The sequence below is a fragment of the Dreissena polymorpha genome, chromosome 13 (genome assembly GCF_020536995.1).
Source record: "Dreissena polymorpha isolate Duluth1 chromosome 13, UMN_Dpol_1.0, whole genome shotgun sequence".
Taxonomy (NCBI): Eukaryota; Metazoa; Mollusca; class Bivalvia; order Myida; family Dreissenidae; genus Dreissena; species Dreissena polymorpha.
Window position 1 is genome coordinate 45106968 of NC_068367.1, and position 18866 is coordinate 45125833.

At 36.6% G+C, this 18866-nt stretch overlaps 1 protein-coding gene and 1 long non-coding RNA gene across 27 annotated transcripts in view; one reads left to right on the forward strand and one right to left on the reverse strand.

Moving 5' to 3' along the window:
* The window catches only part of LOC127854430 (uncharacterized), a 211662-nt gene that overhangs the window by 55913 nt on the left and 136883 nt on the right, over window positions 1-18866 (forward strand). The window lies entirely within an intron of this gene.
* Window positions 528-18734, reverse strand: LOC127854436 (uncharacterized). Of its 25 annotated transcripts, XR_008037044.1 has the most exons (12): window positions 18655-18734; window positions 17063-17155; window positions 16512-16612; window positions 10616-10708; window positions 10062-10162; window positions 8465-8557; window positions 7911-8011; window positions 6314-6406; window positions 4250-4376; window positions 2681-2774; window positions 2127-2227; window positions 528-623 (listed from the first exon to the last, which is right to left on the reverse strand). It is a non-coding gene; the product is annotated as an uncharacterized LOC127854436 (long non-coding RNA). The 25 variants fall into 25 exon arrangements; XR_008037051.1 differs by lacking the exons at window positions 16512-16612; window positions 17063-17155; XR_008037045.1 differs by lacking the exons at window positions 4250-4376; window positions 6314-6406.

Sequence of the window (18866 nt, forward strand, 5' to 3'; positions counted from 1 at the left end):
GAAAACATTTTTATAAAACCCCTTTAATGTTATAGCGTATGATAATAATCCGGAGAAATATTTATAATATTTTATGCACACATAAAAGATTTTATGTCATTGTACGATTTCTTAATTGTTGAACATTATATTGGTTCAAGCCTTATATTTAATTACTTGTGTATAACCTCAGGGTGGGGTCACATGGGCTCTTTTGACCAATCAAATTCAGTGTTGGCCATTGTGGCCCTTTGTATCCTTTTAGACTAACGAGGAATCCAATATGGTCGAAATTAACAATTACGCTCTTAGGCGATACTTCCAAGGATTACTTTTAATAGGATATGATGCCGTTTCATTCCGTTTATGTGAAGGATTATCTCTCGTTGTACGAAGACTTACACCAATGGTGTTATCCCGTGTGATACTAAGTTTAAAGGGCAGTTGAACGAGTACACATGCTTATCACTATCAGTGCCGTGTGCAGAAAACTTTGCGACGTATACGCAGTCTACCGTGAAAGGTTTCCAAGATGGCGGCGCCCTCAGCGTAATTAGGTGGCACACTACAGTTTTTTTAGTCTCGGCCAATCTCGTACACAAGCAGGAGCGAACCAATGTCTGGAAACTGGTCACCTCGCAAATCTGAAAATAAACCAAGCACATTTCCAGAATGGTTGAGGCTGTGCCTTCTGAAAAATCAGTAACATTCAAATCAAATGAGTTGGGGCAAAATGTTTTAGTATTGATGATTTCAAATCAAAACATAAGAATTCTGTGTGTTTCCGAGCCTTTTTAAGCCAGTTTCAACAACAAACTGCCACTTTCCTGCAGAAGCAAGGTGCCTGGAAACCATGTTTTTACATTGGTAACTTACCAAGTACTAAACAGCAATGGAGAAAATTGGGGGTCAAAGGATTAGATTTTTTGTAAAAGTTCAATGTCTGTACGCCTTTTCAAATTTCCAACAGAAATACTGACCGGAGCCAGCATTACACCTGTTTTCGAATTGCATTAATTCTACTTCCTGTATGCAGCTATAGTTAAAATACCAATGTTTTGGTAACTTACAAACATCCAAGAAAAATCACCACAACTCAAACCTGACATTCATTATTATTTAGACACTCAAAATGGTGCTTACTTGAGCAATGTTCTCTTTATTTAGAAATTTGACCGGGGCCAATTCGCATTGGTGGCTAAAAAGTGTGGTGTGCAGCCTTAAGGGCCAGCAAAGTCTTAGAACTGCAGAATATGGACTTGTTTTCTTGAAATTTGGACAAAAACCAGCAAATATAATACATTCTTGACCAAGTCTGAAGGCTTGTTTGTTATTTATAAAGCGTTTAATCCGCCCCTGTTTTCCCTATTTTTTCTATGCCATTTTCAGGGTCATTGTAGAAGTCATGGTAGTGAAAAGCTACCTCACAGAAACATATTGCAACAATTAAATGAAGTCTTAATCACATTGAGATAACAAATGGTAGTGCAGGTGACTTGGTCAGCCTTTAAATAATAACTTTATCAAAGAAGCAACACAAAAACACACAGTTTTGAGCCAATAAATACTTGGCGTTGCTTAGATTTTTACAGCTCTCACAACAAATGCACATGTTTTTGCTTAAAGTAATAAAAATATAAATAAATTGCATGCTTAGCATGATCTTGAAAGGCAAGTTAAGCATTTGTACCTTTAATCTGTTGTAAAAACACAACATTTAAGGCCCCTGTGTAGTAATCCCCTAAACAGGCCCATGCAAGGGAGATAACCCAATCACAGCATAAATAATTGGGGCTGACATATTGAGGAAATACCCCTGATATGACACTAATGATTGCCAAAAAAATGACATCTGAGATAAATATAAATCCATATTTCTTAGAAACAGAAAAAGTAAAACTTCTAGTAAGCTCAGATCATTGTTAAAAGGCATACAACAATGTGAGGCACTTGCAAGAGTCACGTCTTCACAATAACTTTTTATTTGCTTATAAATAACATCAGTTGAATTGCGCATAATGGCGAAAAGTAAGTTATGGCGCTGTTATAGATTAAACAAAGCACGCAGGACATTTTGGTATAGACCAGGAAACACATTCCGACAAACATGCCAACATTTACCTAGCCCACTGAAGATGTCGTTTTACCTTCAGTAACTGCAACGGAGTGTCTTTCCGCTGACAAGGCTGTTGACGTACTTTAGTTCTTCTCCAGGGACTATCTTGCCTTACAAGCCAATGACTAAAACCTGAAATAAACAACATTCCACACTGATTTCAATGCGTAAGCATGCACATTGTTAACATGGAAACAATGTTAACAAGATTGTTACCAGGCCATAGGTCCTTAACAGTACTAAATTCTGCCCAAACGGCCATTTTGAATCATCGTTTTGACTGGATTCTTATATTGTTTGCTATAATTTTTGACATAATATGAAAATAAAGCCCTTCTTCACCACAGAGTAGTAAGTTGTCCATCCCGGCTACATATTGAACACATTCTTCATACAGAACTGTTTGAGAATTGCAGAAACCAGTAAACATGATTCCGAATTACCTCCCTTGATTTACGAACAGTATTGGTCATACAATAGTGTTAAGGGCAAACACTCTGTTAAAAAACAAAACCTTAGGAATATATAAGTAAGCAAAAGCATGTTTCATGGGTGTTTGATCATTTTGGAAATTTGTCGTTTTACCTTAAGGTGGCACACTACAGTTTTTTTTAGTCTCGGCCAATCTCGTACACAAGCAGGAGCGAACCAATGTCTGGAAACTGGTCACCTCGCAAATCTGAAAATAAACCAAGCACATTTCCAGAATGGTTGAGGCTGTGCCTTCTGAAAAATCAGTAACATTCAAATCAAATGAGTTGGGGCAAAATGTTTTAGTATTGATGATTTCAAATCAAAACATAAGAATTCTGTGTGTTTCCGAGCCTTTTAAGCCAGTTTCAACAACAAACTGCCACTTTCCTGCAGAAGCAAGGTGCCTGGAAACCATGTTTTTACATTGGTAACTTACCAAGTACTAAACAGCAATGGAGAAAATTGGGGGTCAAAGGATTAGATTTTTTGTAAAAGTTCAATGTCTGTACGCCTTTTCAAATTTCCAACAGAAATACTGACCGGAGCCAGCATTACACCTGTTTTCGAATTGCATTAATTCTACTTCCTGTATGCAGCTATAGTTAAAATACCAATGTTTTGGTAACTTACAAACATCCAAGAAAAATCACCACAACTCAAACCTGACATTCATTATTATTTAGACACTCAAAATGGTGCTTACTTGAGCAATGTTCTCTTTATTTAGAAATTTGACCGGGGCCAATTCGCATTGGTGGCTAAAAAGTGTGGTGTGCAGCCTTAAGGGCCAGCAAAGTCTTAGAACTGCAGAATATGGACTTGTTTTCTTGAAATTTGGACAAAAACCAGCAAATATAATACATTCTTGACCAAGTCTGAAGGCTTGTTTGTTATTTATAAAGCGTTTAATCCGCCCCTGTTTTCCCTATTTTTTCTATGCCATTTTCAGGGTCATTGTAGAAGTCATGGTAGTGAAAAGCTACCTCACAGAAACATATTGCAACAATTAAATGAAGTCTTAATCACATTGAGATAACAAATGGTAGTGCAGGTGACTTGGTCAGCCTTTAAATAATAACTTTATCAAAGAAGCAACACAAAAACACACAGTTTTGAGCCAATAAATACTTGGCGTTGCTTAGATTTTTACAGCTCTCACAACAAATGCACATGTTTTTGCTTAAAGTAATAAAAATATAAATAAATTGCATGCTTAGCATGATCTTGAAAGGCAAGTTAAGCATTTGTACCTTTAATCTGTTGTAAAAACACAACATTTAAGGCCCCTGTGTAGTAATCCCCTAAACAGGCCCATGCAAGGGAGATAACCCAATCACAGCATAAATAATTGGGGCTGACATATTGAGGAAATACCCCTGATATGACACTAATGATTGCCAAAAAATGACATCTGAGATAAATATAAATCCATATTTCTTAGAAACAGAAAAAGTAAAACTTCTAGTAAGCTCAGATCATTGTTAAAAGGCATACAACAATGTGAGGCACTTGCAAGAGTCACGTCTTCACAATAACTTTTTATTTGCTTATAAATAACATCAGTTGAATTGCGCATAATGGCGAAAAGTAAGTTATGGCGCTGTTATAGATTAAACAAAGCACGCAGGACATTTTGGTATAGACCAGGAAACACATTCCGACAAACATGCCAACATTTACCTAGCCCACTGAAGATGTCGTTTTACCTTCAGTAACTGCAACGGAGTGTCTTTCCGCTGACAAGGCTGTTGACGTACTTTAGTTCTTCTCCAGGGACTATCTTGCCTTACAAGCCAATGACTAAAACCTGAAATAAACAACATTCCACACTGATTTCAATGCGTAAGCATGCACATTGTTAACATGGAAACAATGTTAACAAGATTGTTTACCAGGCCATAGGTCCTTAACAGTAACTAAATTCTGCCCAAACGGCCATTTTGAATCATCGTTTTGACTGGATTCTTATATTGTTTGCTATAATTTTTGACATAATATGAAAATAAAGCCCTTCTTCACCACAGAGTAGTAAGTTGTCCATCCCGGCTACATATTGAACACATTCTTCATACAGAACTGTTTGAGAATTGCAGAAACCAGTAAACATGATTCCGAATTACCTCCCTTGATTTACGAACAGTATTGGTCATACAATAGTGTTAAGGGCAAACACTCTGTTAAAAAACAAAACCTTAGGAATATATAAGTAAGCAAAAGCATGTTTCATGGGTGTTTGATCATTTTGGAAATTTGTCGTTTTACCTTAAGGGCCAGCAAAGTCTTAGAACTGCAGAATATGGACTTGTTTTCTTGAAATTTGGACAAAAACCAGCAAATATAATACATTCTTGACCAAGTCTGAAGGCTTGTTTGTTATTTATAAAGCGTTTAATCCGCCCCTGTTTTCCCTATTTTTTCTATGCCATTTTCAGGGTCATTGTAGAAGTCATGGTAGTGAAAAGCTACCTCACAGAAACATATTGCAACAATTAAATGAAGTCTTAATCACATTGAGATAACAAATGGTAGTGCAGGTGACTTGGTCAGCCTTTATATAATAACTTTTTCAAAGAAGCAACACAAAAACACACAGTTTTGAGCCAATAAATACTTGGCGTTGCTTAGATTTTTACAGCTCTCACAACAAATGCACATGTTTTTGCTTAAGTAATAAAAATATAAATAAATTGCATGCTTAGCATGATCTTGAAAGGCAAGTTAAGCATTTGTACCTTAATCTGTTGTAAAAACACAACATTTAAGGCCCCTGTGTAGTAATCCCCTAAACAGGCCCATGCAAGGGAGATAACCCAATCACAGCATAAATAATTGGGGCTGACATATTGAGGAAATACCCCTGATATGACACTAATGATTGCCAAAAAAATGACATCTGAGATAAATATAAATCCATATTTCTTAGAAACAGAAAAAGTAAAACTTCTAGTAAGCTCAGATCATTGTTAAAAGGCATACAACAATGTGAGGCACTTGCAAGAGTCACGTCTTCACAATAACTTTTTATTTGCTTATAAATAACATCAGTTGAATTGCGCATAATGGCGAAAAGTAAGTTATGGCGCTGTTATAGATTAAACAAAGCACGCAGGACATTTTGGTATAGACCAGGAAACACATTCCGACAAACATGCCAACATTTACCTAGCCCACTGAAGATGTCGTTTTACCTTCAGTAACTTGCAACGGAGTGTCTTTCCGCTGACAAGGCTGTTGACGTACTTTAGTTCTTCTCCAGGGACTATCTTGCCTTACAAGCCAATGACTAAAACCTGAAATAAACAACATTCCACACTGATTTCAATGCGTAAGCATGCACATTGTTAACATGGAAACAATGTTAACAAGATTGTTACCAGGCCATAGGTCCTTAACAGTACTAAATTCTGCCCAAACGGCCATTTGAATCATCGTTTTGACTGGATTCTTATATTGTTTGCTATAATTTTTGACATAATATGAAAATAAAGCCCTTCTTCACCACAGAGTAGTAAGTTGTCCATCCCGGCTACATATTGAACACATTCTTCATACAGAAACTGTTTGAGAATTGCAGAAAACCAGTAAACATGATTCCGAATTACCTCCCTTGATTTACGAACAGTATTGGTCATACAATAGTGTTAAGGGCAAACACTCTGTTAAAAAACAAAACCTTAGGAATATATAAGTAAGCAAAAGCATGTTTCATGGGTGTTTGATCATTTTGGAAATTTGTCGTTTTACCTTAAGGTGGCACACTACAGTTTTTTTAGTCTCGGCCAATCTCGTACACAAGCAGGAGCGAACCAATGTCTGGAAACTGGTCACCTCGCAAATCTGAAAATAAACCAAGCACATTTCCAGAATGGTTGAGGCTGTGCCTTCTGAAAAATCAGTAACATTCAAATCAAATGAGTTGGGGCAAAATGTTTTAGTATTGATGATTTCAAATCAAAACATAAGAATTCTGTGTGTTTCCGAGCCTTTTTAAGCCAGTTTCAACAACAAACTGCCACTTTCCTGCAGAAGCAAGGTGCCTGGAAACCATGTTTTTACATTGGTAACTTACCAAGTACTAAACAGCAATGGAGAAAATTGGGGGTCAAAGGATTAGATTTTTTGTAAAAGTTCAATGTCTGTACGCCTTTTCAAATTCCAACAGAAATACTGACCGGAGCCAGCATTACACCTGTTTTCGAATTGCATTAATTCTACTTCCTGTATGCAGCTATAGTTAAAATACCAATGTTTTGGTAACTTACAAACATCCAAGAAAAATCACCACAACTCAAACCTGACATTCATTATTATTTAGACACTCAAAATGGTGCTTACTTGAGCAATGTTCTCTTTATTTAGAAATTTGACCGGGGGCCAATTCGCATTGGTGGCTAAAAGTGTGGTGTGCAGCCTTAAGGGCCAGCAAAGTCTTAGAACTGCAGAATATGGGACTTGTTTTCTTGAAATTTGGACAAAAACCAGCAAATATAATACATTCTTGACCAAGTCTGAAGGCTTGTTTGTTATTTATAAAGCGTTTAATCCGCCCCTGTTTTCCCTATTTTTTCTATGCCATTTTCAGGGTCATTGTAGAAGTCATGGTAGTGAAAAGCTACCTCACAGAAACATATTGCAACAATTAAATGAAGTCTTAATCACATTGAGATAACAAATGGTAGTGCAGGTGACTTGGTCAGCCTTTAAATAATAACTTTATCAAAGAAGCAACACAAAAACACACAGTTTTGAGCCAATAAATACTTGGCGTTGCTTAGATTTTTACAGCTCTCACAACAAATGCACATGTTTTTGCTTAAAGTAATAAAAATATAAATAAATTGCATGCTTAGCATGATCTTGAAAGGCAAGTTAAGCATTTGTACCTTTAATCTGTTGTAAAAAACACAACATTTAAGGCCCCTGTGTAGTAATCCCCTAAACAGGCCCATGCAAGGGAGATAACCCAATCACAGCATAAATAATTGGGGCTGACATATTGAGGAAATACCCCTGATATGACACTAATGATTGCCAAAAAAAATGACATCTGAGATAAATATAAATCCATATTTCTTAGAAACAGAAAAAGTAAAACTTCTAGTAAGCTCAGATCATTGTTAAAAGGCATACAACAATGTGAGGCACTTGCAAGAGTCACGTCTTCACAATAACTTTTATTTGCTTATAAATAACATCAGTTGAATTGCGCATAATGGCGAAAAGTAAGTTATGGCGCTGTTATAGATTAAACAAAGCACGCAGGACATTTTGGTATAGACCAGGAAACACATTCCGACAAACATGCCAACATTTACCTAGCCCACTGAAGATGTCGTTTTACCTTCAGTAACTGCAACGGAGTGTCTTTCCGCTGACAAGGCTGTTGACGTACTTTAGTTCTTCTCCAGGGACTATCTTGCCTTACAAGCCAATGACTAAAACCTGAAATAAACAACATTCCACACTGATTTCAATGCGTAAGCATGCACATTGTTAACATGGAAACAATGTTAACAAGATTGTTACCAGGCCATAGGTCCTTAACAGTACTAAATTCTGCCCAAACGGCCATTTTGAATCATCGTTTTGACTGGATTCTTATATTGTTTGCTATAATTTTTGACATAATATGAAAATAAAGCCCTTCTTCACCACAGAGTAGTAAGTTGTCCATCCCGGCTACATATTGAAACACATTCTTCATACAGAACTGTTTGAGAATTGCAGAAACCAGTAAACATGATTCCGAATTACCTCCCTTGATTTACGAACAGTATTGGTCATACAATAGTGTTAAGGGCAAACACTCTGTTAAAAAACAAAACCTTAGGAATATATAAGTAAGCAAAAGCATGTTTCATGGGTGTTGATCATTTTGGAAATTTGTCGTTTTACCTTAAGGTGGCACACTACAGTTTTTTTAGTCTCGGCCAATCTCGTACACAAGCAGGAGCGAACCAATGTCTGGAAACTGGTCACCTCGCAAATCTGAAAATAAACCAAGCACATTTCCAGAATGGTTGAGGCTGTGCCTTCTGAAAAATCAGTAACATTCAAATCAAATGAGTTGGGGCAAAATGTTTTAGTATTGATGATTTCAAATCAAAACATAAGAATTCTGTGTGTTTCCGAGCCTTTTTAAGCCAGTTTCAACAACAAACTGCCACTTTCCTGCAGAAGCAAGGTGCCTGGAAACCATGTTTTTACATTGGTAACTTACCAAGTACTAAACAGCAATGGAGAAAATTGGGGGTCAAAGGATTAGATTTTTTGTAAAAGTTCAATGTCTGTACGCCTTTTCAAATTTCCAACAGAAATACTGACCGGAGCCAGCATTACACCTGTTTTCGAATTGCATTAATTCTACTTCCTGTATGCAGCTATAGTTAAAATACCAATGTTTTGGTAACTTACAAACATCCAAGAAAAATCACCACAACTCAAACCTGACATTCATTATTATTTAGACACTCAAAATGGTGCTTACTTGAGCAATGTTCTCTTTATTTAGAAATTTGACCGGGGCCAATTCGCATTGGTGGCTAAAAAGTGTGGTGTGCAGCCTTAAGGGCCAGCAAAGTCTTAGAACTGCAGAATATGGACTTGTTTTCTTGAAATTTGGACAAAAACCAGCAAATATAATACATTCTTGACCAAGTCTGAAGGCTTGTTTGTTATTTATAAAGCGTTTAATCCGCCCCTGTTTTCCCTATTTTTTCTATGCCATTTTCAGGGTCATTGTAGAAGTCATGGTAGTGAAAAGCTACCTCACAGAAACATATTGCAAACAATTAAATGAAGTCTTAATCACATTGAGATAACAAATGGTAGTGCAGGTGACTTGGTCAGCCTTTAAATAATAACTTTATCAAAGAAGCAACACAAAAACACACAGTTTTGAGCCAATAAATACTTGGCGTTGCTTAGATTTTTACAGCTCTCACAACAAATGCACATGTTTTTGCTTAAAGTAATAAAAATATAAATAAATTGCATGCTTAGCATGATCTTGAAAGGCAAGTTAAGCATTTGTACCTTTAATCTGTTGTAAAAACACAACATTTAAGGCCCCTGTGTAGTAATCCCCTAAACAGGCCCATGCAAGGGAGATAACCCAATCACAGCATAAATAATTGGGGCTGACATATTGAGGAAATACCCCTGATATGACACTAATGATTGCCAAAAAAATGACATCTGAGATAAATATAAATCCATATTTCTTAGAAACAGAAAAAGTAAAACTTCTAGTAAGCTCAGATCATTGTTAAAAGGCATACAACAATGTGAGGCACTTGCAAGAGTCACGTCTTCACAATAACTTTTTATTTGCTTATAAATAACATCAGTTGAATTGCGCATAATGGCGAAAAGTAAGTTATGGCGCTGTTATAGATTAAACAAAGCACGCAGGACATTTTGGTATAGACCAGGAAACACATTCCGACAAACATGCCAACATTTACCTAGCCCACTGAAGATGTCGTTTTACCTTCAGTAACTGCAACGGAGTGTCTTTCCGCTGACAAGGCTGTTGACGTACTTTAGTTCTTCTCCAGGGACTATCTTGCCTTACAAGCCAATGACTAAAACCTGAAATAAACAACATTCCACACTGATTTCAATGCGTAAGCATGCACATTGTTAACATGGAAACAATGTTAACAAGATTGTTACCAGGCCATAGGTCCTTAACAGTACTAAATTCTGCCCAAACGGCCATTTTGAATCATCGTTTTGACTGGATTCTTATATTGTTTGCTATAATTTTTGACATAATATGAAAATAAAGCCCTTCTTCACCACAGAGTAGTAAGTTGTCCATCCCGGCTACATATTGAACACATTCTTCATACAGAACTGTTTGAGAATTGCAGAAACCAGTAAACATGATTCCGAATTACCTCCCTTGATTTACGAACAGTATTGGTCATACAATAGTGTTAAGGGCAAACACTCTGTTAAAAAACAAAACCTTAGGAATATATAAGTAAGCAAAAGCATGTTTCATGGGTGTTTGATCATTTTGGAAATTTGTCGTTTTACCTTAAGGTGGCACACTACAGTTTTTTTAGTCTCGGCCAATCTCGTACACAAGCAGGAGCGAACCAATGTCTGGAAACTGGTCACCTCGCAAATCTGAAAATAAACCAAGCACATTTCCAGAATGGTTGAGGCTGTGCCTTCTGAAAAATCAGTAACATTCAAATCAAATGAGTTGGGGCAAAATGTTTTAGTATTGATGATTTCAAATCAAAACATAAGAATTCTGTGTGTTTCCGAGCCTTTTTAAGCCAGTTTCAACAACAAACTGCCACTTTCCTGCAGAAGCAAGGTGCCTGGAAACCATGTTTTTACATTGGTAACTTACCAAGTACTAAACAGCAATGGAGAAAATTGGGGGTCAAAGGATTAGATTTTTTGTAAAAGTTCAATGTCTGTACGCCTTTTCAAATTTCCAACAGAAATACTGACCGGAGCCAGCATTACACCTGTTTTCGAATTGCATTAATTCTACTTCCTGTATGCAGCTATAGTTAAAATACCAATGTTTTGGTAACTTACAAACATCCAAGAAAAATCACCACAACTCAAACCTGACATTCATTATTATTTAGACACTCAAAATGGTGCTTACTTGAGCAATGTTCTCTTTATTTAGAAATTTGACCGGGGCCAATTCGCATTGGTGGCTAAAAAGTGTGGTGTGCAGCCTTAAGGGCCAGCAAAGTCTTAGAACTGCAGAATATGGACTTGTTTTCTTGAAATTTGGACAAAAACCAGCAATATAATACATTCTTGACCAAGTCTGAAGGCTTGTTTGTTATTTATAAAGCGTTTAATCCGCCCCTGTTTTCCCTATTTTTTCTATGCCATTTTCAGGGTCATTGTAGAAGTCATGGTAGTGAAAAGCTACCTCACAGAAACATATTGCAACAATTAAATGAAGTCTTAATCACATTGAGATAACAAATGGTAGTGCAGGTGACTTGGTCAGCCTTTAAATAATAACTTTATCAAAGAAGCAACACAAAAACACACAGTTTTGAGCCAATAAATACTTGGCGTTGCTTAGATTTTTACAGCTCTCACAACAAATGCACATGTTTTTTGCTTAAAGTAATAAAAATATAAATAAATTGCATGCTTAGCATGATCTTGAAAGGCAAGTTAAGCATTTGTACCTTTAATCTGTTGTAAAAACACAACATTTAAGGCCCCTGTGTAGTAATCCCCTAAACAGGCCCATGCAAGGGAGATAACCCAATCACAGCATAAATAATTGGGGCTGACATATTGAGGAAATACCCCTGATATGACACTAATGATTGCCAAAAAAATGACATCTGAGATAAATATAAATCCATATTTCTTAGAAACAGAAAAAGTAAAACTTCTAGTAAGCTCAGATCATTGTTAAAAGGCATACAACAATGTGAGGCACTTGCAAGAGTCACGTCTTCACAATAACTTTTTATTTGCTTATAAATAACATCAGTTGAATTGCGCATAATGGCGAAAAGTAAGTTATGGCGCTGTTATAGATTAAACAAAGCACGCAGGACATTTTGGTATAGACCAGGAAACACATTCCGACAAACATGCCAACATTTACCTAGCCCACTGAAGATGTCGTTTTACCTTCAGTAACTGCAACGGAGTGTCTTTCCGCTGACAAGGCTGTTGACGTACTTTAGTTCTTCTCCAGGGACTATCTTGCCTTACAAGCCAATGACTAAAAACCTGAAATAAACAACATTCCACACTGATTTCAATGCGTAAGCATGCACATTGTTAACATGGAAACAATGTTAACAAGATTGTTACCAGGCCATAGGTCCTTAACAGTACTAAATTCTGCCCAAACGGCCATTTTGAATCATCGTTTTGACTGGATTCTTATATTGTTTGCTATAATTTTTGACATAATATGAAAATAAAGCCCTTCTTCACCACAGAGTAGTAAGTTGTCCATCCCGGCTACATATTGAACACATTCTTCATACAGAACTGTTTGAGAATTGCAGAAAACCAGTAAACATGATTCCGAATTACCTCCCTTGATTTACGAACAGTATTGGTCATACAATAGTGTTAAGGGCAAACACTCTGTTAAAAAACAAAACCTTAGGAATATATAAGTAAGCAAAAGCATGTTTCATGGGTGTTTGATCATTTTGGAAATTTGTCGTTTTACCTTAAGGTGGCACACTACAGTTTTTTTTAGTCTCGGCCAATCTCGTACACACAGCAGGAGCGAACCAATGTCTGGAAACTGGTCACCTCGCAAATCTGAAAATAAACCAAGCACATTCCAGAATGGTTGAGGCTGTGCCTTCTGAAAAATCAGTAACATTCAAATCAAATGAGTTGGGGCAAAATGTTTTAGTATTGATGATTTCAAATCAAAACATAAGAATTCTGTGTGTTTCCGAGCCTTTTTAAGCCAGTTTCAACAACAAACTGCCACTTTCCTGCAGAAGCAAGGTGCCTGGAAACCATGTTTTTACATTGGTAACTTACCAAGTACTAAACAGCAATGGAGAAAATTGGGGGTCAAAGGGATTAGATTTTTTGTAAAAGTTCAATGTCTGTACGCCTTTTCAAATTTCCAACAGAAATACTGACCGGAGCCAGCATTACACCTGTTTTCGAATTGCATTAATTCTACTTCCTGTATGCAGCTATAGTTAAAATACCAATGTTTTGGTAACTTACAAACATCCAAGAAAAATCACCACAACTCAAACCTGACATTCATTATTATTTAGACACTCAAAATGGTGCTTACTTGAGCAATGTTCTCTTTATTTAGAAATTTGACCGGGGCCAATTCGCATTGGTGGCTAAAAAGTGTGGTGTGCAGCCTTAAGGGCCAGCAAAGTCTTAGAACTGCAGAATATGGACTTGTTTTCTTGAAATTTGGACAAAAACCAGCAAATATAATACATTCTTGACCAAGTCTGAAGGCTTGTTTGTTATTTATAAAGCGGTTAATCCGCCCCTGTTTTCCCTATTTTTTCTATGCCATTTTCAGGGTCATTGTAGAAGTCATGGTAGTGAAAAGCTACCTCACAGAAACATATTGCAACAATTAAATGAAGTCTTAATCACATTGAGATAACAAATGGTAGTGCAGGTGACTTGGTCAGCCTTTAAATAATAACTTTATCAAAGAAGCAACACAAAAACACCACAGTTTGAGCCAATAAATACTTGGCGTTGCTTAGATTTTTACAGCTCTCACAACAAATGCACATGTTTTTGCTTAAAGTAATAAAAATATAAATAAATTGCATGCTTAGCATGATCTTGAAAGGGCAAAGTTAAGCATTTGTACCTTTAATCTGTTGTAAAAAACACACATTAAGGCCCCTGTGTAGTAATCCCCTAAACAGGCCCATGCAAGGGAGATAACCCAATCACAGCATAAATAATTGGGGCTGACATATTGAGGAATACCCCTGATATGACACTAATGATTGCCAAAAAAATGACATCTGAGATAAATATAAATCCATATTTCTTTAGAAACAGAAAAAGTAAAACTTCTAGTAAGCTCAGATCATTGTTAAAAGGCATACAACAATGTGAGGCACTTGCAAGAGTCACGTCTTCACAATAACTTTTTATTTGCTTATAAATAACATCAGTTGAATTGCGCATAATGGCGAAAAGTAAGTTATGGCGCTGTTATAGATTAAACAAAGCACGCAGGACATTTTGGTATAGACCAGGAAACACATTCCGACAAAACATGCCAACATTTACCTAGCCCACTGAAGATGTCGTTTACCTTCAGTAACTGCAACGGAGTGTCTTTCCGCTGACAAGGCTGTTGACGTACTTTAGTTCTTCTCCAGGGACTATCTGCCTTACAAGCCAATGACTAAAACCTGAAATAAACAACATTCCACACTGATTTCAATGCGGAAGCATGCACATTGTTAACATGGAAACAATGTTAACAAGATTGTTACCAGGCCATAGGTTCCTTAACAGTACTAAATTCTGCCCAAACGGCCATTTTGAATCATCGTTTGACTGGATTCTTATATTGTTTGCTATAATTTTTTGATCATAATATGAAAATAAAGCCCTTCTTCACCACAGAGTAGTAAGTTGTCCATCCCGGCTACATATTGAACACATTCTTCATACAGAACTGTTTGAGAATTGCAGAAACCAGTAAACATGATTCCGAATTACCTCCCTTGATTACGAACAGTATTGGTCATACAATAGTGTTAAGGGCCAAACACTCTGTTTAAAAACAAACCTTAGGAATATATAAGTAAGCAAAGCATGTTTCATGGGTGTTTGATCATTTTGGAAATTTGTCGTTTTACCTTAAGGTGGCACACTACAGTTTTTTTAGTCCTCGGCCAATCTCGTCACAAGCAGGAGCGAACCAATGTCTGGAAACTGGTCACCTCGCAAATCTGAAAATAAACCAAGCACATTTCCAGAATGGTTGAGGCTGTGCTTCTGAAAAATCAGTAACATTCAAATCAAATGAAGTTGGGGCAAAATGTTTTATGTATTGATGATTTCAATCAAAACATAAGAATTCTGTGTGTTTCCGAGCCTTTTTTTAAGCCAGTATTTCAACAACAAACTGCCACTTTCCTGCAGAAGCAAGGTGCCTGGAAACCATGTTTTTACATTGGTAACTTTACCAAGTACTAAACAGCAATGGAGAAAATTGGGTGTCAAAGGATTAGATTTTTTGTAAAAGTTCAATGTCTGTACGCCTTTTCAAATTTCCAACAGAATACTGACCGGAGCCAGCATTACACCTGTTTTCGAATTGCATTAATTCTACTTCCTGTATGCAGCTATAGTTAAAATACCAATGTTTTGGTAACTTACAAACATCCAAGAAAAATCACCACAACTCAAACCTGACATTCATTATTATTTAGACACTCAAAATGGTGCTTACTTGAGCAATGTTTCTTTATTTAGAAATTTGACCGGGGCCATTCGCATTGGTGGCTAAAAAGTGTGGTGTGCAGCCTTAAGGGCCAGCAAAGTCTTAGAACTGCAGAATATGGACTTGTTTTCTTGAAATTTGGACAAAAACCAGCAAATATATACATTCTTGACCAAGTCTGAAGGCTTGTTTGTTATTTATAAAGCGTTTAATCCCCCTGTTTCCCTATTTTTTCTATGCCATTTTCAGGGTCATTGTAGAAGTCATGGTAGTGAAAAGCTACCTCACAGAAACATATTGCAACAATTAAATGAAGTCTTAATCACATTGAGATAACAAATGGTAGTGCAGGTGACTTGGTCAGCCTTTAAATAATAACTTTATCAAAGAAGCAACACAAAAACACACAGTTTGAGCCAATAAATACTTGGCGTTGCTTAGATTTTTACAGCTCTCACAACAAATGCACATGTGTTTTGCTTAAAGTAATAAAAATATAAATAAATTGCATGCTTAGCATGATCTTGAAAGGCAAGTTAAGCATTTGTACCTTTAATCTGTTGTAAAAACACAACATTTAAGGCCCCTGTGTAGTAATCCCCTAAACAGGCCCATGCAAGGGAGATAACCCAATCACAGCATAAATAATTGGGGCTGACATATTGAGGAAATACCCCTGATATGACACTAATGATTGCCAAAAAATGACATCTGAGATAAATATAAATCCATATTTCTTAGAAACAGAAAAAGTAAAACTTCTAGTAAGCTCAGATCATTGTTAAAGGCATACAACAATGTGAGGCACTTGCAAGAGTCACGTCTTCACAATAACTTTTTATTTGCTTATAAATAACATCAGTTGAATTGCGCATAATGGCGAAAAGTAAGTTATGGCGCTGTTATAGATTAAACAAAGCACGCAGGACATTTTGGTATAGACCAGGAAACACATTCCGACAAACATGCCAACATTTACCTAGCCCACTGAAGATGTCGTTTTACCTTCAGTAACTGCAACGGAGTGTCTTTCCGCTGACAAGGCTGTTGACGTACTTTAGTTCTTCTCCAGGGACTATCTTGCCTTACAAGCCAATGACTAAAACCTGAAATAAACAACATTCCACACTGATTTCAATGCGTAAGCATGCACATTGTTAACATGGAAACAATGTTAACAAGATTGTTACAGGCCATAGGTCCTTAACAGTACTAATTCTGCCCAAACGGCCATTTTGAATCATCGTTTTGACTGGATTCTTATATTGTTTGCTATAATTTTTGACATAATATGAAAATAAAGCCCTTCTTCACCACAGAGTAGTAAGTTGTCCATCCCGGCTACATATTGAACACATTCTTCATACAGAACTGTTTGAGAATTGCAGAAACCAGTAAACATAATTCCGAATTACCTCCCTTGATTTACGAACAGTATTGGTCATACAATAGTGTTAAGGGCAAACACTCTGTTAAAAAACAAAACCTTAGGAATATATAAGTAAGCAAAAGCATGTTTCATGGGTGTTTGATCATTTGGAAATTTGTCGTTTTACCTTAAGGTGGCACACTACAGTTTTTTTAGTCTCGGCCAATCTCGTACACAAGCAGGAGCGAACCAATGTCTGGAAACTGGTCACCTCGCAAATCTGAAAATAAACAAGCACATTTCCAGAATGGTTGAGGCTGTGCCTTCTGAAAAATCAGTAACATTCAAATCAAATGAGTTGGGGCAAAATGTTTTAGTATTGATGATTTCAAATCAAAACATAAGAATTCTGTGTGTTTCCGAGCCTTTTTAAGCCAGTTTCAAAACAAACTGCCACTTTCCTGCAGAAGCAAGGTGCCTGGAAACCATGTTTTTACATTGGTAACTTACCAAGTACTAAACAGCAATGGAGAAAATTGGGGGTCAAAGGATTAGATTTTTTGTTGTAAAGTTCAATGTCTGTACGCCTTTCAAATTTCCAACAGAAATACTGACCGGAGCCAGCATTACACCTGTTTTCGAATTGCATATAATTCTACTTCCTGTATGCAGCTATAGTTAAAATACCAATGTTTTGGTAACTTACAAACATCCCAAGAAAAATCACCACAACTCAAACCTGACATTCTATTATTTAGACACTCAAAATGGTGCTACTTGAGCAATGTTCTCTTATTTAGAAATTTGACCGGGGCCAATTCGCATGGTGGCTAAAAGTGTGGTGTGCAGCCTTAAGGGCCAGCAAAGTCTTAGAACTGCAGAATATGGACTTGTTTTCTTGAAATTTGGACAAAAAACAAAAGCAAAATAATAACATTCTTGACCAAGTCTGAAGGCTTGTTTGTTATTTATAAAGCGTTTAATCCGCCCTGTTTTCCCTATTTTTTCTATGCCATTTTCAGGGTCATTGTAGAAGTCATGGTAGTGAAAAGCTACCTCACAGAAACATATTGCAACAATTAAATGAAGTCTTAATCACATTGAGATAACAAATGGTAGTGCAGGTGACTTGGTCAGCCTCCTTTAAATAATAACTTTATCAAAGAAGCAACACAAAAACACACAGTTTTGAGCCAATAAATACTTGGCGTTGCTTAGATTTTTACAGCTCTCACAACAATGCACATGTTTTTGCTTAAAGTAATAAAAATATAAATAAATTGCATGCTTAGCATGATCTTGAAAGGCAAGTTAAGCATTTGTACCTTTAATCTGTTGTAAAAAACACAAATTTAAGGCCCCTGTGTAGTAATCCCTAAACAGGCCCATGCAAGGGAGATAACCCAATCACAGCATAAATAATTGGGGGGCTGACATATGAGGAAATACCCCTGATATGACACTAATGATTGCCAAAAAAATGACATCTGAGATAAATATAAATCCATATTTCTTAGAAACAGAAAAGTAAAACTTCTAGTAAGCTCAGATCATTGTTTAAAGGCATACAACAATGTGAGGCACTTGCAAGAGTCACGTCTTCACAATAACTTTTTATTTGCTTATAATAACATCAGTTGAATTGCGCATAATGGCGAAAAGTAAGTTATGCGCTGTTAAGAGATTAAACAAAGCACGCAGGACATTTTGGTATAGACAAGGAACACATTCCGACAAACATGCCAACATTTACCTAGCCCACTGAAGATGTCGTTTTACCTTCAGTAACTGCAACGGAGTGTCTTTCCGCTGACAAGGCTGTTGACGTACTTTAGTTCTTCTCCAGGGACTATCTTGCCTTACAAGCCATGACTAAAACCTGAAATAAACAACATTCCACACTGATTTCAATGCGTAAGCATGCACTTGTTAACATGGAAACAATGTTAACAAGATTGTTACCAGGCCATAGGTCCTTAACAGTACTAAAT